This window comes from Balaenoptera physalus (assembly GCF_965194825.1).
Source record: "Balaenoptera physalus genome assembly, chromosome: 17".
In the NCBI taxonomy this organism is placed as follows: domain Eukaryota; kingdom Metazoa; phylum Chordata; class Mammalia; order Artiodactyla; family Balaenopteridae; genus Balaenoptera; species Balaenoptera physalus.
In genome coordinates this window covers 37,817,731-37,838,977 of record NC_138895.1, presented here as the reverse complement: position 1 = coordinate 37,838,977, position 21,247 = coordinate 37,817,731, and the positions used below count along the sequence as shown (strand labels likewise).

General features: G+C 48.7%; 1 long non-coding RNA gene across 1 annotated transcript in view; it reads right to left on the bottom strand.

The window, feature by feature from the left end:
- Window positions 1-3,518: 3,518 nt before the first annotated feature.
- LOC309646787 overlaps window positions 3,519-21,247 on the bottom strand; it is a 557,337-nt gene continuing 539,608 nt past the window's right edge. Inside the window, exon 3 of the long non-coding RNA XR_014255580.1 lies at window positions 3,519-3,582. This is a non-coding gene — a long non-coding RNA (uncharacterized lncRNA). The remainder of the gene's footprint in view (window positions 3,583-21,247) is intronic.

Sequence of the window (21,247 nt, the reverse complement as noted above, 5' to 3'; positions counted from 1 at the left end):
ACGCAGAATTACGTGCCAAATAAACTTTATTCAAGGAAGGGACCAGTGTGTAGCTAGAGTGTATATTTACTTGGTAGAAATCACAAGGAGGTAGGCTGCATGTTCGCTGGAAACGGGGAACGTATGGCACAAGCCTTGCTTACCCATTTTGAATGCTCCATTCAAGCTGCCTTGAAGCTGCCTAAATAACAATTTTAGGACGGGTCTCTAGTCTCTGTAGGCAAGGCTCTGGGAAGGGAACGAGTGTTCTCTACATCAACAGGGTGCTTTCATAGCCTGGGTGGGAGCCTCTCCTCAGACGCTCTACAGCTAAAAGGAAACTTGACGTGAGTCCTTTCCTCAAGGTAAAGCCTAGAATAGCCCTGCCGAAGTGGAAGCTTGGAGCGGAGTCCTTGAGGCATTAGTTTCAGGTCTGTTTCCTTTTAAGGTTAGTAAGCTTTTCAGGACACCGAGGACCTCGCCTGGGCACCTTATTCCCTGAAAGACCACCGAGTACCGGCAGTCTCCACTGGGCTACTAAGAAACATCCAGGCCCGGCCACCTTTCCCAGTCACTCTGTGTATTTTGTGTGTAGGCCAACACACTGCACTCTTCCTTGGAAGAGCTAGATTTCCTCAGCTCTCCAACAGCCCCAGGAAATGTGTTCTCTCACGTCCTACATATCATGCAAATCTGCCTCATTGCCCTAGGCTGAGCAGCTCTGAGAAACCAAAACTGCTTCGCATTCCTTCTACAAAGTCATACCTTAAGACCCCATCCTTACAGGAGAAAGTCAGCTTGCGTTTCTGCTGTAACCAAAGCACAGATCTTCCTCTTACACTGCAGGGTTTTAGAAGAAGCTAAGCCAGATAGCCTACCTAGAGCGCTCCTTGGGGGAGGCTGTTGGCTACACGCAGAACTCCGTGCCAAATAAACTTTATTCAAGGAAGGGACCAGTGTGTAGCTAGAGTGTATATTTACTTGGTAGAAATCACAACTAGGTAGGCCGCGTGTTCGCTGGAAACGGTGACCTTATGGCACAAGCCTTGCTTTCCCATTTTGAATGCTCCATGCATGCTGCCTTGAAGTTACCTAAATAACAGTTTTAGGACGAGTCTTTAGTCATTGTAGGCAGGGCTCTGGGAAGGGAACGAGTGTTCTCTGCATCAACAGGGTGCTTTCATAGCCTGGGTGGGAGCCTCTCCTCAGACGCCCTAGAGATAAAGGAAACTTGACGTGAGTTCTTTCCTCCAGGTAAAGCCTTGAATAGCCCTGCCGAAGCTGAGCTTGAAGCAGTTTCCTTGTGGCATTTGTTTTAGGAGTGTTTTCTTTTAAGGTTAGTAAGCTTGTCAAGACACCGAGGACCTCTCGTGGGCACCCTATTCCCTGCAAGAGCACCGAGTACAAGCAGGCTCCACTGGGCTACTAAGAAACATCCAGGCCCGGAAACGTTTCCCAGTCACTGTGTATTTTGTGTGTAGGGCAACACACTGCACTCTTCCTTGGAAGAGCTAGATTTCCTCAGCTCTCCAACAACTCCAGGCAATGTGTTCTCTCAATTCCTATATGTCATGCAAATCTCCCTCATTGCCCTTAGGCTGAGCAGCACTGAGAAACCAAAACTGCAACGCATTCCTTCTTTAAAGTCAAACCTTAAGACCCCATCCTTACAGGAGAAAGTCGTCTTGCTTTCCTGCTGTAACCAAAGCACAGTTCTTCCTCTTACACTCCAGGGTTTTAGAAGAAGCAGAGCCCGATAGCCTACTCAGAGCGCTCCCAAGGGGAGGCGGTTGGCTACACGCAGAATTCCGTGCCAAATAAACTTTATTCAAGGAAGGGACCAGTGTGTAGCTAGAGTGTATATTTACTTGGTGGGAAATCACAAGGAGGTAGGCTGCATGTTCGCTGGAAACGGGGAACTTATGGCACAAGCCGTGCTTACCACTTTTGAATGCTCCATTCAAGCTGCCTTGAAGCTACCTAAATTACAATTTTAGGACGGGTCTCTAGTGTCTGTAGGCAGGGCTCTGAGAAGGGAACGAGTGTTCTCTACATCAACAGGGTGCTTTCATAGACTGGGTAGGAGCCTCGCCTGAGACACTCTAGAGCTAAAAGGAAACTTGACGTGAGTCCTCTCCTCAAGGTAAAGCCTAGAATAGCCCTGCCGAAGTGGAAGCTTGGAGCGGAGTGCTTGAGGCATTAGTTTCAGGTCTGTTTTCTTTTAAGGTTAGTAAGCTTTTCAAGGCCCTGAGGACCTCGCCTGGGCACCCTATTCCCTGCAAGAACACCCAGTACCGGCAGGCTCCACTGGGCTACTAAGAAACATCCAGGCCCGGAAACTTTTCCCATTCACTCTTTGTATTTTGTGTGTAGGCCAACACACTACACTCTTCCTTGGAAGAGCTAGATTTCCTCAGCTCTCCAACAGCTCCAGGAAATGTGTTCTCTCACGTCCTACATATCATGCAAATCTGCCTCATTGCCCTAGGCTGACCGGCACTGAGAAACCAAAACTGCTTCACATTCCTTCTACAAAGTCATACCTTAACACCCCATCCTTACAGTAGAAAGTCGGCTTGCGTTTCTGCTGTAACCACAGCACAGTTCTTCCTCTTACACTCCAGGGTTTTAGAAGAAGCTAAGCCCGATAGCCTACCCAGAGTGATCCCTGGGGGAGGCGGTTGGCTACACGCAGAATTACGTGCCAAATAAACTTTATTCAAGGAAGGGAGCGGTGTGTAGCTAGAGTGTATATTTACTTGGTAGAAATCACAAGGAGGTAGGCTGCATGTTCGCTGGAAACGGGGAACTTATGGCACAAGCCTTGCTTACCCATTTTGAATGCTCCATTCAAGCTGCCTTGAAGCTGCCTAAATAACAATTTTAGGACGGGTCTCTAGTCTCTGTAGGCAAGGCTCTGGGAAGGGAACGAGTGTTCTCTACATCAACAGGGTGCTTTCATAGCCTGGGTGGGAGCCTCTCCTCAGACGCTCTACAGCTAAAAGGAAACTTGACGTGAGTCCTTTCCTCAAGGTAAAGCCTAGAATAGCCCTGCCGAAGTGGAAGCTTGGAGCGGAGTCCTTGAGGCATTAGTTTCAGGTCTGTTTCCTTTTAAGGTTAGTAAGCTTTTCAGGACACCGAGGACCTCGCCTGGGCACCTTATTCCCTGGAAGACCACCGAGTACCGGCAGTCTCCACTGGGCTACTAAGAAACATCCAGGCCCGGACACCTTTCCCAGTCACTCTGTGTATTTTGTGTGTAGGCCAACACACTGCACTCTTCCTTGGAAGAGCTAGATTTCCTCAGCTCTCCAACAGCCCCAGGAAATGTGTTCTCTCACGTCCTACATATCATGCAAATCTGCCTCATTGCCCTAGGCTGAGCAGCTCTGAGAAACCAAAACTGCTTCGCATTCCTTCTACAAAGTCATACCTTAAGACCCCATCCTTACAGGAGAAAGTCAGCTTGCGTTTCTGCTGTAACCAAAGCACAGATCTTCCTCTTACACTGCAGGGTTTTAGAAGAAGCTAAGCCAGATAGCCTACCTAGAGCGCTCCTTGGGGGAGGCCGTTGGCTACACGCAGAACTCCGTGCCAAATAAACTTTATTCAAGGAAGGGACCAGTGTTTAGCTAGAGTGTATATTTACTTGGTAGAAATCACAAGTAGGTAGGCCGCGTGTTCGCTGGAAACGGTGACCTTATGGCACAAGCCTTGCTTTCCCATTTTGAATGCTCCATGCATGCTGCCTTGAAGTTACCTAAATAACAGTTTTAGGACGAGTCTTTAGTCATTGTAGGCAGGGCTCTGGGAAGGGAACGAGTGTTCTCTGCATCAACAGGGTGCTTTCATAGCCTGGGTGGGAGCCTCTCCTCAGACGCCCTAGAGATAAAGGAAACTTGACGTGAGTTCTTTCCTCCAGGTAAAGCCTTGACTAGCCCTGCCGAAGCTGAGCTTGAAGCAGTTTCCTTGTGGCATTTGTTTTAGGTCTGTTTTCTTTTAAGGTTAGTAAGCTTGTCAAGACACCAAGGACCTCTCGTGGGCACCCTATTCCCTGCAAGAGCACCGAGTACCAGCAGGCTCCACTGGGCTACTAAGAAACATCCAGGCCCGGAAACGTTTCCCAGTCACTGTGTATTTTGTGTGTAGGGCAACACACTGCACTCTTCCTTGGAAGAGCTAGATTTCCTCAGCTCTCCAACAACTCCAGGCAATGTGTTCTCTCAATTCCTATATGTCATGCAAATCTCCCTCATTGCCCTAGGCTGAGCAGCACTGAGAAACCAAAACTGCAACGCATTCCTTCTTTAAAGTCAAACCTTAAGACCCCATCCTTACAGGAGAAAGTCGGCTTGCTTTCCTGCTGTAACCAAAGCACAGTTCTTCCTCTTACACTCCAGGGTTTTAGAAGAAGCAGAGCCCGATAGCCTACCCAGAGCGCTCCCAAGGGGAGGCGGTTGGCTACACGCAGAATTCCGTGCCAAATAAACTTTATTCAAGGAAGGGACCAGTGTGTAGCTAGAGTGTATATTTACTTGGTAGAAATCACAAGGAGGTAGGCTGCATGTTCGCTGGAAACGGGGAACTTATGGCACAAGCCTGGCTTACCACTTTTGAATGCTCCATTCAAGCTGCCTTGAAGCTACCTAAATTACAATTTTAGGACGGGTCTCTAGTGTCTGTAGGCAGGGCTCTGGGAAGGGAACGAGTGTTCTCTACATCAACAGGGTGCTTTCATAGACTGGGTAGGAGCCTCGCCTGAGACACTCTAGAGCTAAAAGGAAACTTGACGTGAGTCCTCTCCTCAAGGTAAAGCCTAGAATAGCCCTGCCGAAGTGGAAGCTTGGAGCGGAGTTCTTGAGGCATTAGTTTCAGGTCTGTTTTCTTTTAAGGTTAGTAAGCTTTTCAAGGCCCTGAGGACCTCGCCTGGGCACCCTATTCCCTGCAAGAACACCCAGTACCGGCAGGCTCCACTGGGCTACTAAGAAACATCCAGGCCCGGAAACTTTTCCCATTCACTCTTTGTATTTTGTGTGTAGGCCAACACACTACACTCTTCCTTGGAAGAGCTAGATTTCCTCAGCTCTCCAACAGCTCCAGGAAATGTGTTCTCTCACGTCCTACATATCATGCAAATCTGCCTCATTGCCCTAGGCTGACCGGCACTGAGAAACCAAAACTGCTTCACATTCCTTCTACAAAGTCATACCTTAACACCTCATCCTTACAGTAGAAAGTCGGCTTGCGTTTCTGCTGTAACCACAGCACAGTTCTTCCTCTTACACTCCAGGGTTTTAGAAGAAGCTAAGCCCGATAGCCTACCCAGAGCGATCCCTGGGGGAGGCGGTTGGCTACACGCAGAATTACGTGCCAAATAAACTTTATTCAAGGAAGGGACCAGTGTGTAGCTAGAGTGTATATTTACTTGGTAGAAATCACAAGGAGGTAGGCTGCATGTTCGCTGGAAACGGGGAACGTATGGCACAAGCCTTGCTTACCCATTTTGAATGCTCCATTCAAGCTGCCTTGAAGCTGCCTAAATAACAATTTTAGGACGGGTCTCTAGTCTCTGTAGGCAAGGCTCTGGGAAGGGAACGAGTGTTCTCTAATTCAACAGGGTGCTTTCATAGCCTGGGTGGGAGCCTCTCCTCAGACGCTCTACAGCTAAAAGGAAACTTGAAGTGAGTCCTTTCCTCAAGGTAAAGCCTAGAATAGCCCTGCCGAAGTGGAAGCTTGGAGCGGAGTCCTTGAGGCATTAGTTTCAGGTCTGTTTCCTTTTAAGGTTAGTAAGCTTTTCAGGACACCGAGGACCTCGCCTGGGCACCTTATTCCCTGGAAGACCACCGAGTACCGGCAGTCTCCACTGGGCTACTAAGAAACATCCAGTCCCGGACACCTTTCCCAGTCACTCTGTGTATTTTGTGTGTAGGCCAACACACTGCACTCTTCCTTGGAAGAGCTAGATTTCCTCAGCTCTCCAACAGCCCCAGGAAATGTGTTCTCTCACGTCCTACATATCATGCAAATCTGCCTCATTGCCCTAGGCTGAGCAGCTCTGAGAAACCAAAACTGCTTCGCATTCCTTCTACAAAGTCATACCTTAAGACCCCATCCTTACAGGAGAAAGTCAGCTTGCGTTTCTGCTGTAACCAAAGCACAGATCTTCCTCTTACACTGCAGGGTTTTAGAAGAAGCTAAGCCAGATAGCCTACCTAGAGCGCTCCTTGGGGGAGGCTGTTGGCTACACGCAGAACTCCGTGCCAAATAAACTTTATTCAAGGAAGGGACCAGTGTTTAGCTAGAGTGTATATTTACTTGGTAGAAATCACAAGTAGGTAGGCCGCGTGTTCGCTGGAAACGGTGACCTTATGGCACAAGCCTTGCTTTCCCATTTTGAATGCTCCATGCATGCTGCCTTGAAGTTACCTAAATAACAGTTTTAGGACGAGTCTTTAGTCATTGTAGGCAGGGCTCTGGGAAGGGAACGAGTGTTCTCTGCATCAACAGGGTGCTTTCATAGCCTGGGTGGGAGCCTCTCCTCAGACGCCCTAGACATAAAGGAAACTTGACGTGAGTTCTTTCCTCCAGGTAAAGCCTTGACTAGCCCTGCCGAAGCTGAGCTTGAAGCAGTTTCCTTGTGGCATTTGTTTTAGGTCTGTTTTCTTTTAAGGTTAGTAAGCTTGTCAAGACACCGAGGACCTCTCGTGGGCACCCTATTCCCTGCAAGAGCACCGAGTACCAGCAGGCTCCACTGGGCTACTAAGAAACATCCAGGCCCGGAAACGTTTCCCAGTCACTGTGTATTTTGTGTGTAGGGCAACACACTGCACTCTTCCTTGGAAGAGCTAGATTTCCTCAGCTCTCCAACAACTCCAGGCAATGTGTTCTCTCAATTCCTATATGTCATGCAAATCTCCCTCATTGCCCTAGGCTGAGCAGCACTGAGAAACCAAAACTGCAACGCATTCCTTCTTTAAAGTCAAACCTTAAGACCCCATCCTTACAGGAGAAAGTCGGCTTGCTTTCCTGCTGTAACCAAAGCACAGTTCTTCCTCTTACACTCCAGGGTTTTAGAAGAAGCAGAGCCCGATAGCCTACCCAGAGCGCTCCCAAGGGGAGGCGGTTGGCTACACGCAGAATTCCGTGCCAAATAAACTTTATTCAAGGAAGGGACCAGTGTGTAGCTAGAGTGTATATTTACTTGGTAGAAATCACAAGGAGGTAGGCTGCATGTTCGCTGGAAACGGGGAACTTATGGCACAAGCCTGGCTTACCACGTTTGAATGCTCCATTCAAGCTGCCTTGAAGCTACCTAAATTACAATTTTAGGACGGGTCTCTAGTGTCTGTAGGCAGGGCTCTGGGAAGGGAACGAGTGTTCTCTACATCAACAGGGTGCTTTCATAGACTGGGTAGGAGCCTCGCCTGAGACACTCTAGAGCTAAAAGGAAACTTGACGTGAGTCCTCTCCTCAAGGTAAAGCCTAGAATAGCCCTGCCGAAGTGGAAGCTTGGAGCGGAGTTCTTGAGGCATTAGTTTCAGGTCTGTTTTCTTTTAAGGTTAGTAAGCTTTTCAAGGCCCTGAGGACCTCGCCTGGGCACCCTATTCCCTGCAAGAACACCCAGTACCGGCAGGCTCCACTGGGCTACTAAGAAACATCCAGGCCCGGAAACTTTTCCCATTCACTCTTTGTATTTTGTGTGTAGGCCAACACACTACACTCTTCCTTGGAAGAGCTAGATTTCCTCAGCTCTCCAACAGCTCCAGGAAATGTGTTCTCTCACGTCCTACATATCATGCAAATCTGCCTCATTGCCCTAGGCTGACCGGCACTGAGAAACCAAAACTGCTTCACATTCCTTCTACAAAGTCATACCTTAACACCTCATCCTTACAGTAGAAAGTCGGCTTGCGTTTCTGCTGTAACCACAGCACAGTTCTTCCTCTTACACTCCAGGGTTTTAGAAGAAGCTAAGCCCGATAGCCTACCCAGAGCGATCCCTGGGGGAGGCGGTTGGCTACACGCAGAATTACGTGCCAAATAAACTTTATTCAAGGAAGGGACCAGTGTGTAGCTAGAGTGTATATTTACTTGGTAGAAATCACAAGGAGGTAGGCTGCATGTTCGCTGGAAACGGGGAACGTATGGCACAAGCCTTGCTTACCCATTTTGAATGCTCCATTCAAGCTGCCTTGAAGCTGCCTAAATAACAATTTTAGGACGGGTCTCTAGTCTCTGTAGGCAAGGCTCTGGGAAGGGAACGAGTGTTCTCTACATCAACAGGGTGCTTTCATAGCCTGGGTGGGAGCCTCTCCTCAGACGCTCTACAGCTAAAAGGAAACTTGACGTGAGTCCTTTCCTCAAGGTAAAGCCTAGAATAGCCCTGCCGAAGTGGAAGCTTGGAGCGGAGTCCTTGAGGCATTAGTTTCAGGTCTGTTTCCTTTTAAGGTTAGTAAGCTTTTCAGGACACCGAGGACCTCGCCTGGGCACCTTATTCCCTGAAAGACCACCGAGTACCGGCAGTCTCCACTGGGCTACTAAGAAACATCCAGGCCCGGACACCTTTCCCAGTCACTCTGTGTATTTTGTGTGTAGGCCAACACACTGCACTCTTCCTTGGAAGAGCTAGATTTCCTCAGCTCTCCAACAGCCCCAGGAAATGTGTTCTCTCACGTCCTACATATCATGCAAATCTGCCTCATTGCCCTAGGCTGAGCAGCTCTGAGAAACCAAAACTGCTTCGCATTCCTTCTACAAAGTCATACCTTAAGACCCCATCCTTACAGGAGAAAGTCAGCTTGCGTTTCTGCTGTAACCAAAGCACAGATCTTCCTCTTACACTGCAGGGTTTTAGAAGAAGCTAAGCCAGATAGCCTACCTAGAGCGCTCCTTGGGGGAGGCTGTTGGCTACACGCAGAACTCCGTGCCAAATAAACTTTATTCAAGGAAGGGACCAGTGTGTAGCTAGAGTGTATATTTACTTGGTAGAAATCACAACTAGGTAGGCCGCGTGTTCGCTGGAAACGGTGACCTTATGGCACAAGCCTTGCTTTCCCATTTTGAATGCTCCATGCATGCTGCCTTGAAGTTACCTAAATAACAGTTTTAGGACGAGTCTTTAGTCATTGTAGGCAGGGCTCTGGGAAGGGAACGAGTGTTCTCTGCATCAACAGGGTGCTTTCATAGCCTGGGTGGGAGCCTCTCCTCAGACGCCCTAGAGATAAAGGAAACTTGACGTGAGTTCTTTCCTCCAGGTAAAGCCTTGAATAGCCCTGCCGAAGCTGAGCTTGAAGCAGTTTCCTTGTGGCATTTGTTTTAGGAGTGTTTTCTTTTAAGGTTAGTAAGCTTGTCAAGACACCGAGGACCTCTCGTGGGCACCCTATTCCCTGCAAGAGCACCGAGTACAAGCAGGCTCCACTGGGCTACTAAGAAACATCCAGGCCCGGAAACGTTTCCCAGTCACTGTGTATTTTGTGTGTAGGGCAACACACTGCACTCTTCCTTGGAAGAGCTAGATTTCCTCAGCTCTCCAACAACTCCAGGCAATGTGTTCTCTCAATTCCTATATGTCATGCAAATCTCCCTCATTGCCCTTAGGCTGAGCAGCACTGAGAAACCAAAACTGCAACGCATTCCTTCTTTAAAGTCAAACCTTAAGACCCCATCCTTACAGGAGAAAGTCGTCTTGCTTTCCTGCTGTAACCAAAGCACAGTTCTTCCTCTTACACTCCAGGGTTTTAGAAGAAGCAGAGCCCGATAGCCTACTCAGAGCGCTCCCAAGGGGAGGCGGTTGGCTACACGCAGAATTCCGTGCCAAATAAACTTTATTCAAGGAAGGGACCAGTGTGTAGCTAGAGTGTATATTTACTTGGTGGGAAATCACAAGGAGGTAGGCTGCATGTTCGCTGGAAACGGGGAACTTATGGCACAAGCCGTGCTTACCACTTTTGAATGCTCCATTCAAGCTGCCTTGAAGCTACCTAAATTACAATTTTAGGACGGGTCTCTAGTGTCTGTAGGCAGGGCTCTGAGAAGGGAACGAGTGTTCTCTACATCAACAGGGTGCTTTCATAGACTGGGTAGGAGCCTCGCCTGAGACACTCTAGAGCTAAAAGGAAACTTGACGTGAGTCCTCTCCTCAAGGTAAAGCCTAGAATAGCCCTGCCGAAGTGGAAGCTTGGAGCGGAGTGCTTGAGGCATTAGTTTCAGGTCTGTTTTCTTTTAAGGTTAGTAAGCTTTTCAAGGCCCTGAGGACCTCGCCTGGGCACCCTATTCCCTGCAAGAACACCCAGTACCGGCAGGCTCCACTGGGCTACTAAGAAACATCCAGGCACGGAAACTTTTCCCATTCACTCTTTGTATTTTGTGTGTAGGCCAACACACTACACTCTTCCTTGGAAGAGCTAGATTTCCTCAGCTCTCCAACAGCTCCAGGAAATGTGTTCTCTCACGTCCTACATATCATGCAAATCTGCCTCATTACCCTAGGCTGACCGGCACTGAGAAACCAAAACTGCTTCACGTTCCTTCTACAAAGTCATACCTTAGCACCCCATCCTCACAGTAGAAAGTCGGCTTGCGTTTCTGCTGTAACCACAGCACAGTTCTTCCTCTTACACTCCAGGGTTTTAGAAGAAGCTAAGCCCGATAGCCTACCCAGAGCGATCCCTGGGGGAGGCGGTTGGCTACACGCAGAATTACGTGCCAAATAAACTTTATTTAAGGAAGGGACCAGTGTGTAGCTAGAGTGTATATTTACTTGGTAGAAATCACAAGGAGGTAGGCTGCATGTTCGCTGGAAACGGGGAACGTATGGCACAAGCCTTGCTTACCCATTTTGAATGCTCCATTCAAGCTGCCTTGAAGCTGCCTAAATAACAATTTTAGGACGGGTCTCTAGTCTCTGTAGGCAAGGCTCTGGGAAGGGAACGAGTGTTCTCTAATTCAACAGGGTGCTTTCATAGCCTGGGTGGGAGCCTCTCCTCAGACGCTCTACAGCTAAAAGGAAACTTGAAGTGAGTCCTTTCCTCAAGGTAAAGCCTAGAATAGCCCTGCCGAAGTGGAAGCTTGGAGCGGAGTCCTTGAGGCATTAGTTTCAGGTCTGTTTCCTTTTAAGGTTAGTAAGCTTTTCAGGACACCGAGGACCTCGCCTGGGCACCTTATTCCCTGGAAGACCACCGAGTACCGGCAGTCTCCACTGGGCTACTAAGAAACATCCAGGCCCGGACACCTTTCCCAGTCACTCTGTGTATTTTGTGTGTAGGCCAACACACTGCACTCTTCCTTGGAAGAGCTAGATTTCCTCAGCTCTCCAACAGCCCCAGGAAATGTGTTCTCTCACGTCCTACATATCATGCAAATCTGCCTCATTGCCCTAGGCTGAGCAGCTCTGAGAAACCAAAACTGCTTCGCATTCCTTCTACAAAGTCATACCTTAAGACCCCATCCTTACAGGAGAAAGTCAGCTTGCGTTTCTGCTGTAACCAAAGCACAGATCTTCCTCTTACACTGCAGGGTTTTAGAAGAAGCTAAGCCAGATAGCCTACCTAGAGCGCTCCTTGGGGGAGGCTGTTGGCTACACGCAGAACTCCGTGCCAAATAAACTTTATTCAAGGAAGGGACCAGTGTTTAGCTAGAGTGTATATTTACTTGGTAGAAATCACAAGTAGGTAGGCCGCGTGTTCGCTGGAAACGGTGACCTTATGGCACAAGCCTTGCTTTCCCATTTTGAATGCTCCATGCATGCTGCCTTGAAGTTACCTAAATAACAGTTTTAGGACGAGTCTTTAGTCATTGTAGGCAGGGCTCTGGGAAGGGAACGAGTGTTCTCTGCATCAACAGGGTGCTTTCATAGCCTGGGTGGGAGCCTCTCCTCAGACGCCCTAGACATAAAGGAAACTTGACGTGAGTTCTTTCCTCCAGGTAAAGCCTTGACTAGCCCTGCCGAAGCTGAGCTTGAAGCAGTTTCCTTGTGGCATTTGTTTTAGGTCTGTTTTCTTTTAAGGTTAGTAAGCTTGTCAAGACACCGAGGACCTCTCGTGGGCACCCTATTCCCTGCAAGAGCACCGAGTACCAGCAGGCTCCACTGGGCTACTAAGAAACATCCAGGCCCGGAAACGTTTCCCAGTCACTGTGTATTTTGTGTGTAGGGCAACACACTGCACTCTTCCTTGGAAGAGCTAGATTTCCTCAGCTCTCCAACAACTCCAGGCAATGTGTTCTCTCAATTCCTATATGTCATGCAAATCTCCCTCATTGCCCTAGGCTGAGCAGCACTGAGAAACCAAAACTGCAACGCATTCCTTCTTTAAAGTCAAACCTTAAGACCCCATCCTTACAGGAGAAAGTCGGCTTGCTTTCCTGCTGTAACCAAAGCACAGTTCTTCCTCTTACACTCCAGGGTTTTAGAAGAAGCAGAGCCCGATAGCCTACCCAGAGCGCTCCCAAGGGGAGGCGGTTGGCTACACGCAGAATTCCGTGCCAAATAAACTTTATTCAAGGAAGGGACCAGTGTGTAGCTAGAGTGTATATTTACTTGGTAGAAATCACAAGGAGGTAGGCTGCATGTTCGCTGGAAACGGGGAACTTATGGCACAAGCCTGGCTTACCACGTTTGAATGCTCCATTCAAGCTGCCTTGAAGCTACCTAAATTACAATTTTAGGACGGGTCTCTAGTGTCTGTAGGCAGGGCTCTGGGAAGGGAACGAGTGTTCTCTACATCAACAGGGTGCTTTCATAGACTGGGTAGGAGCCTCGCCTGAGACACTCTAGAGCTAAAAGGAAACTTGACGTGAGTCCTCTCCTCAAGGTAAAGCCTAGAATAGCCCTGCCGAAGTGGAAGCTTGGAGCGGAGTTCTTGAGGCATTAGTTTCAGGTCTGTTTTCTTTTAAGGTTAGTAAGCTTTTCAAGGCCCTGAGGACCTCGCCTGGGCACCCTATTCCCTGCAAGAACACCCAGTACCGGCAGGCTCCACTGGGCTACTAAGAAACATCCAGGCCCGGAAACTTTTCCCATTCACTCTTTGTATTTTGTGTGTAGGCCAACACACTACACTCTTCCTTGGAAGAGCTAGATTTCCTCAGCTCTCCAACAGCTCCAGGAAATGTGTTCTCTCACGTCCTACATATCATGCAAATCTGCCTCATTGCCCTAGGCTGACCGGCACTGAGAAACCAAAACTGCTTCACATTCCTTCTACAAAGTCATACCTTAACACCTCATCCTTACAGTAGAAAGTCGGCTTGCGTTTCTGCTGTAACCACAGCACAGTTCTTCCTCTTACACTCCAGGGTTTTAGAAGAAGCTAAGCCCGATAGCCTACCCAGAGCGATCCCTGGGGGAGGCGGTTGGCTACACGCAGAATTACGTGCCAAATAAACTTTATTCAAGGAAGGGACCAGTGTGTAGCTAGAGTGTATATTTACTTGGTAGAAATCACAAGGAGGTAGGCTGCATGTTCGCTGGAAACGGGGAACGTATGGCACAAGCCTTGCTTACCCATTTTGAATGCTCCATTCAAGCTGCCTTGAAGCTGCCTAAATAACAATTTTAGGACGGGTCTCTAGTCTCTGTAGGCAAGGCTCTGGGAAGGGAACGAGTGTTCTCTAATTCAACAGGGTGCTTTCATAGCCTGGGTGGGAGCCTCTCCTCAGACGCTCTACAGCTAAAAGGAAACTTGAAGTGAGTCCTTTCCTCAAGGTAAAGCCTAGAATAGCCCTGCCGAAGTGGAAGCTTGGAGCGGAGTCCTTGAGGCATTAGTTTCAGGTCTGTTTCCTTTTAAGGTTAGTAAGCTTTTCAGGACACCGAGGACCTCGCCTGGGCACCTTATTCCCTGGAAGACCACCGAGTACCGGCAGTCTCCACTGGGCTACTAAGAAACATCCAGGCCCGGACACCTTTCCCAGTCACTCTGTGTATTTTGTGTGTAGGCCAACACACTGCACTCTTCCTTGGAAGAGCTAGATTTCCTCAGCTCTCCAACAGCCCCAGGAAATGTGTTCTCTCACGTCCTACATATCATGCAAATCTGCCTCATTGCCCTAGGCTGAGCAGCTCTGAGAAACCAAAACTGCTTCGCATTCCTTCTACAAAGTCATACCTTAAGACCCCATCCTTACAGGAGAAAGTCAGCTTGCGTTTCTGCTGTAACCAAAGCACAGATCTTCCTCTTACACTGCAGGGTTTTAGAAGAAGCTAAGCCAGATAGCCTACCTAGAGCGCTCCTTGGGGGAGGCTGTTGGCTACACGCAGAACTCCGTGCCAAATAAACTTTATTCAAGGAAGGGACCAGTGTGTAGCTAGAGTGTATATTTACTTGGTAGAAATCACAACTAGGTAGGCCGCGTGTTCGCTGGAAACGGTGACCTTATGGCACAAGCCTTGCTTTCCCATTTTGAATGCTCCATGCATGCTGCCTTGAAGTTACCTAAATAACAGTTTTAGGACGAGTCTTTAGTCATTGTAGGCAGGGCTCTGGGAAGGGAACGAGTGTTCTCTGCATCAACAGGGTGCTTTCATAGCCTGGGTGGGAGCCTCTCCTCAGACGCCCTAGACATAAAGGAAACTTGACGTGAGTTCTTTCCTCCAGGTAAAGCCTTGACTAGCCCTGCCGAAGCTGAGCTTGAAGCAGTTTCCTTGTGGCATTTGTTTTAGGTCTGTTTTCTTTTAAGGTTAGTAAGCTTGTCAAGACACCGAGGACCTCTCGTGGGCACCCTATTCCCTGCAAGAGCACCGAGTACCAGCAGGCTCCACTGGGCTACTAAGAAACATCCAGGCCCGGAAACGTTTCCCAGTCACTGTGTATTTTGTGTGTAGGGCAACACACTGCACTCTTCCTTGGAAGAGCTAGATTTCCTCAGCTCTCCAACAACTCCAGGCAATGTGTTCTCTCAATTCCTATATGTCATGCAAATCTCCCTCATTGCCCTAGGCTGAGCAGCACTGAGAAACCAAAACTGCAACGCATTCCTTCTTTAAAGTCAAACCTTAAGACCCCATCCTTACAGGAGAAAGTCGGCTTGCTTTCCTGCTGTAACCAAAGCACAGTTCTTCCTCTTACACTCCAGGGTTTTAGAAGAAGCAGAGCCCGATAGCCTACCCAGAGCGCTCCCAAGGGGAGGCGGTTGGCTACACGCAGAATTCCGTGCCAAATAAACTTTATTCAAGGAAGGGACCAGTGTGTAGCTAGAGTGTATATTTACTTGGTAGAAATCACAAGGAGGTAGGCTGCATGTTCGCTGGAAACGGGGAACTTATGGCACAAGCCTGGCTTACCACGTTTGAATGCTCCATTCAAGCTGCCTTGAAGCTACCTAAATTACAATTTTAGGACGGGTCTCTAGTGTCTGTAGGCAGGGCTCTGGGAAGGGAACGAGTGTTCTCTACATCAACAGGGTGCTTTCATAGACTGGGTAGGAGCCTCGCCTGAGACACTCTAGAGCTAAAAGGAAACTTGACGTGAGTCCTCTCCTCAAGGTAAAGCCTAGAATAGCCCTGCCGAAGTGGAAGCTTGGAGCGGAGTTCTTGAGGCATTAGTTTCAGGTCTGTTTTCTTTTAAGGTTAGTAAGCTTTTCAAGGCCCTGAGGACCTCGCCTGGGCACCCTATTCCCTGCAAGAACACCCAGTACCGGCAGGCTCCACTGGGCTACTAAGAAACATCCAGGCCCGGAAACTTTTCCCATTCACTCTTTGTATTTTGTGTGTAGGCCAACACACTACACTCTTCCTTGGAAGAGCTAGATTTCCTCAGCTCTCCAACAGCTCCAGGAAATGTGTTCTCTCACGTCCTACATATCATGCAAATCTGCCTCATTGCCCTAGGCTGACCGGCACTGAGAAACCAAAACTGCTTCACATTCCTTCTACAAAGTCATACCTTAACACCTCATCCTTACAGTAGAAAGTCGGCTTGCGTTTCTGCTGTAACCACAGCACAGTTCTTCCTCTTACACTCCAGGGTTTTAGAAGAAGCTAAGCCCGATAGCCTACCCAGAGCGATCCCTGGGGGAGGCGGTTGGCTACACGCAGAATTACGTGCCAAATAAACTTTATTCAAGGAAGGGACCAGTGTGTAGCTAGAGTGTATATTTACTTGGTAGAAATCACAAGGAGGTAGGCTGCATGTTCGCTGGAAACGGGGAACGTATGGCACAAGCCTTGCTTACCCATTTTGAATGCTCCATTCAAGCTGCCTTGAAGCTGCCTAAATAACAATTTTAGGACGGGTCTCTAGTCTCTGTAGGCAAGGCTCTGGGAAGGGAACGAGTGTTCTCTAATTCAACAGGGTGCTTTCATAGCCTGGGTGGGAGCCTCTCCTCAGACGCTCTACAGCTAAAAGGAAACTTGAAGTGAGTCCTTTCCTCAAGGTAAAGCCTAGAATAGCCCTGCCGAAGTGGAAGCTTGGAGCGGAGTCCTTGAGGCATTAGTTTCAGGTCTGTTTCCTTTTAAGGTTAGTAAGCTTTTCAGGACACCGAGGACCTCGCCTGGGCACCTTATTCCCTGGAAGACCACCGAGTACCGGCAGTCTCCACTGGGCTACTAAGAAACATCCAGGCCCGGACACCTTTCCCAGTCACTCTGTGTATTTTGTGTGTAGGCCAACACACTGCACTCTTCCTTGGAAGAGCTAGATTTCCTCAGCTCTCCAACAGCCCCAGGAAATGTGTTCTCTCACGTCCTACATATCATGCAAATCTGCCTCATTGCCCTAGGCTGAGCAGCTCTGAGAAACCAAAACTGCTTCGCATTCCTTCTACAAAGTCATACCTTAAGACCCCATCCTTACAGGAGAAAGTCAGCTTGCGTTTCTGCTGTAACCAAAGCACAGATCTTCCTCTTACACTGCAGGGTTTTAGAAGAAGCTAAGCCAGATAGCCTACCTAGAGCGCTCCTTGGGGGAGGCTGTTGGCTACACGCAGAACTCCGTGCCAAATAAACTTTATTCAAGGAAGGGACCAGTGTTTAGCTAGAGTGTATATTTACTTGGTAGAAATCACAAGTAGGTAGGCCGCGTGTTCGCTGGAAACGGTGACCTTATGGCACAAGCCTTGCTTTCCCATTTTGAATGCTCCATGCATGCTGCCTTGAAGTTACCTAAATAACAGTTTTAGGACGAGTCTTTAGTCATTGTAGGCAGGGCTCTGGGAAGGGAACGAGTGTTCTCTGCATCAACAGGGTGCTTTCATAGCCTGGGTGGGAGCCTCTCCTCAGACGCCCTAGACATAAAGGAAACTTGACGTGAGTTCTTTCCTCCAGGTAAAGCCTTGACTAGCCCTGCCGAAGCTGAGCTTGAAGCAGTTTCCTTGTGGCATTTGTTTTAGGTCTGTTTTCTTTTAAGGTTAGTAAGCTTGTCAAGACACCGAGGACCTCTCGTGGGCACCCTATTCCCTGCAAGAGCACCGAGTACCAGCAGGCTCCACTGGGCTACTAAGAAACATCCAGGCCCGGAAACGTTTCCCAGTCACTGTGTATTTTGTGTGTAGGGCAACACACTGCACTCTTCCTTGGAAGAGCTAGATTTCCTCAGCTCTGCAACAACTCCAGGAAATGTGTTCTCTCAATTCCTATATGTCATGCAAATCTCCCTCATTGCCCTTAGGCTGAGCAGCACTGAGAAACCAAAACTGCAACGCATTCCTTCTTTAAAGTCAAACCTTAAGACCCCATCCTTACAGGAGAAAGTCGGCTTGCTTTCCTGCTGTAACCAAAGCACAGTTCTTCCTCTTACACTCCAGGGTTTTAGAAGAAGCAGAGCCCGATAGCCTACCCAGAGCTCTCCCAAGGGGAGGCGGTTGGCTACACGCAGAATTCCGTGCCAAATAAACTTTATTCAAGGAAGGGACCAGTGTGTAGCTAGAGTGTATATTTACTTGGTAGAAATCACAAGGAGGTAGGCTGCATGTTCGCTGGAAACGGGGAACTTATGGCACAAGCCGTGCTTACCACTTTTGAATGCTCCATTCAAGCTGCCTTGAAGCTACCTAAATTACAATTTTAGGACGGGTCTCTAGTGTCTGTAGGCAGGGCTCTGGGAAGGGAACGAGTGTTCTCTACATCAACAGGGTGCTTTCATAGACTGGGTAGGAGCGTCGCCTGAGACACTCTAGAGCTAAAAGGAAACTTGACGTGAGTCCTCTCCTCAAGGTAAAGCCTAGAATAGCCCTGCCGAAGTGGAAGCTTGGAGCGGAGTTCTTGAGGCATTAGTTTCAGGTCTGTTTTCTTTTAAGGTTAGTAAGCTTTTCAAGGCCCTGAGGACCTCGCCTGGGCACCCTATTCCCTGCAAGAACACCCAGTACCGGCAGGCTCCACTGGGCTACTAAGAAACATCCAGACCCGGAAACTTTTCCCATTCGCTCTTTGTATTTTGTGTGTAGGCCAACACACTACACTCTTCCTTGGAAGAGCTAGATTTCCTCAGCTCTCCAACAGCTCCAGGAAATGTGTTCTCTCACGTCCTACATATCATGCAAATCTGCCTCATTGCCCTAGGCTGACCGGCACTGAGAAACCAAAACTGCTTCACATTCCTTCTACAAAGTCATACCTTAACACCCCATCCTCACAGTAGAAAGTCGGCTTGCGTTTCTGCTGTAACCACAGCACAGTTCTTCCTCTTACACTCCAGGGTTTTAGAAGAAGCTAAGCCCGATAGCCTACCCAGAGCGATCCCTGGGGGAGGCGGTTGGCTACACGCAGAATTACGTGCCAAATAAACTTTATTCAAGGAAGGGACCAGTGTGTAGCTAGAGTGTATATTTACTTGGTAGAAATCACAAGGAGGTAGGCTGCATGTTCGCTGGAAACGGGGAACTTATGGCACAAGCCTTGCTTACCCATTTTGAATGCTCCATTCAAGCTGCCTTGAAGCTGCCTACATAACAATTTTAGGACGGGTCTCTAGTCTCTGTAGGCAAGGCTCTGGGAAGGGAACGAGTGTTCTCTACATCAACAGGGTGCTTTCATAGCCTGGGTGGGAGCCTCTCCTCAGACGCTCTACAGCTAAAAGGAAACTTGACGTGAGTCCTTTCCTCAAGGTAAAGCCTAGAATAGCCCTGCCGAAGTGGAAGCTTGGAGCGGAGTCCTTGTGGCATTTGTTTTAGGTCTGTTTTCTTTTAAGGTTAGTAAGCTTGTCAAGACACCGAGGACCTCTCGTGGGCACCCTATTCCCTGCAAGAGCACCGAGTACCGGCAGGCTCCACTGGGCTACTAAGAAACATCCAGGCCCGGAAACGTTTCCCAGTCACTGTGTATTTTGTGTGTAGGGCAACACACTGCACTCTTCCTTGGAAGAGCTAGATTTCCTCAGCTCTCCAACAACTCCAGGAAATGTGTTCTCTCAATTCCTATATGTCATGCAAATCTCCCTCATTGCCCTAGGCTGAGCAGCACTGAGAAACCAAAACTGCAACGCATTCCTTCTTTAAAGTCAAACCTTAAGACCCCATCCTTACAGGAGAAAGTCGGCTTGCTTTCCTGCTGTAAGCAAAGCACAGTTCTTCCTCTTACACTCCAGGGTTTTAGAAGAAGCAGAGCCCGATAGCCTACCCAGAGCGCTCCCAAGGGGAGGCGGTTGGCTACACGCAGAATTCCGTGCCAAATAAACTTTATTCAAGGAAGGGACCAGTGTGTAGCTAGAGTGTATATTTACTTGGTAGAAATCACAAGGAGGTAGGCTGCATGTTCGCTGGAAACGGGGAACTTATGGCACAAGCCTTGCTTACCACTTTTGAATGCTCCATTCAAGCTGCCTTGAAGCTACCTAAATTACAATTTTAGGACGGGTCTCTAGTGTCTGTAGGCAGGGCTCTGGGAAGGGAACGAGTGTTCTCTACATCAACAGGGTGCTTTCATAGACTGGGTAGGAGCCTCGCCTGAGACACTCTAGAGCTAAAAGGAAACTTGACGTGAGTCCTCTCCTCAAGGTAAAGCCTAGAATAGCCCTGCCGAAGTGGAAGCTTGGAGCGGAGTTCTTGAGGCATTAGTTTCAGGTCTGTTTTCTTTTAAGGTTAGTAAGCTTTTCAAGGCCCTGAGGACCTCGCCTGGGCACCCTATTCCCTGCAAGAACACCCAGTACCGGCAGGCTCCACTGGGCTACTAAGAAACATCCAGGCCCGGAAACTTTTCCCATTCGCTCTTTGTATTTTGTGTGTAGGCCAACACACTACACTCTTCCTTGGAAGAGCTAGATTTCCTCAGCTCTCCAACAGCTCCAGGAAATGTGTTCTCTCACGTCCTACATATCATGCAAATCTGCCTCATTGCCCTAGGCTGACCGGCACTGAGAAACCAAAACTGCTTCGCATTCCTTCTACAAAGTCACACCTTAACACCCCATCCTCACAGTCGAAAGTTGGCTTGCGTTTCTGCTGTAACCACAGCACAGTTCTTCCTCTTACACTCCAGGGTTTTAGAAGAAGCTAAGCCCGATAGCCTACCCAGAGCGATCCCTGGGGGAGGCGGTTGGCTACACGCAGAATTACGTGCCAAATAAACTTTATTTAAGGAAGGGACCAGTGTGTAGCTAGAGTGTATATTTACTTGGTAGAAATCACAAGGAGGTAGGCTGCATGTTCGCTGGAAACGGGGAACTTATGGCACAAGCCTTGCTTACCCATTTTGAATGCTCCATTCAAGCTGCCTTGAAGCTGCCTAAATAACAATTTTAGGACGGGTCTCTAGTGTCTGTAGGCAGGGCTCTGGGAAGGGAACGAGTGTTCTCTACATCAACAGGGTGCTTTCATAGCCTGGGTGGGAGCCTCTCCTCAGACGCTCTACAGCTAAAAGGAAACTTGACGTGAGTCCTTTCCTCAAGGTAAAGCCTAGAATAGCCCTGCCGAAGTGGAAGCTTGGAGCGGAGTCCTTGAGGCATTAGTTTCAGGTCTGTTTCCTTTTAAGGTTAGTAAGCTTTTCAGGACACCGAGGACCTCGCCTGGGCACCTTATTCCCTGGAAGACCACCGAGTACCGGCAGTCTCCACTGGGCTACTAAGAAACATCCAGGCCCGGACACCTTTCCCAGTCACTCTGTGTATTTTGTGTGTAGGCCAACACACTGCACTCTTCCTTGGAAGAGCTAGATTTCCTCAGCTCTCCAACAGCCCCAGGAAATGTGTTCTCTCACGTCCTACATATCATGCAAATCTGCCTCATTGCCCTAGGCTGAGCAGCTCTGAGAAACCAAAACGCCTTCGCATTCCTTCTACAAAGTCATACCTTAAGACCCCATCCTTACAGGAGAAAGTCAGCTTGCGTTTCTGCTGTAACCAAAGCA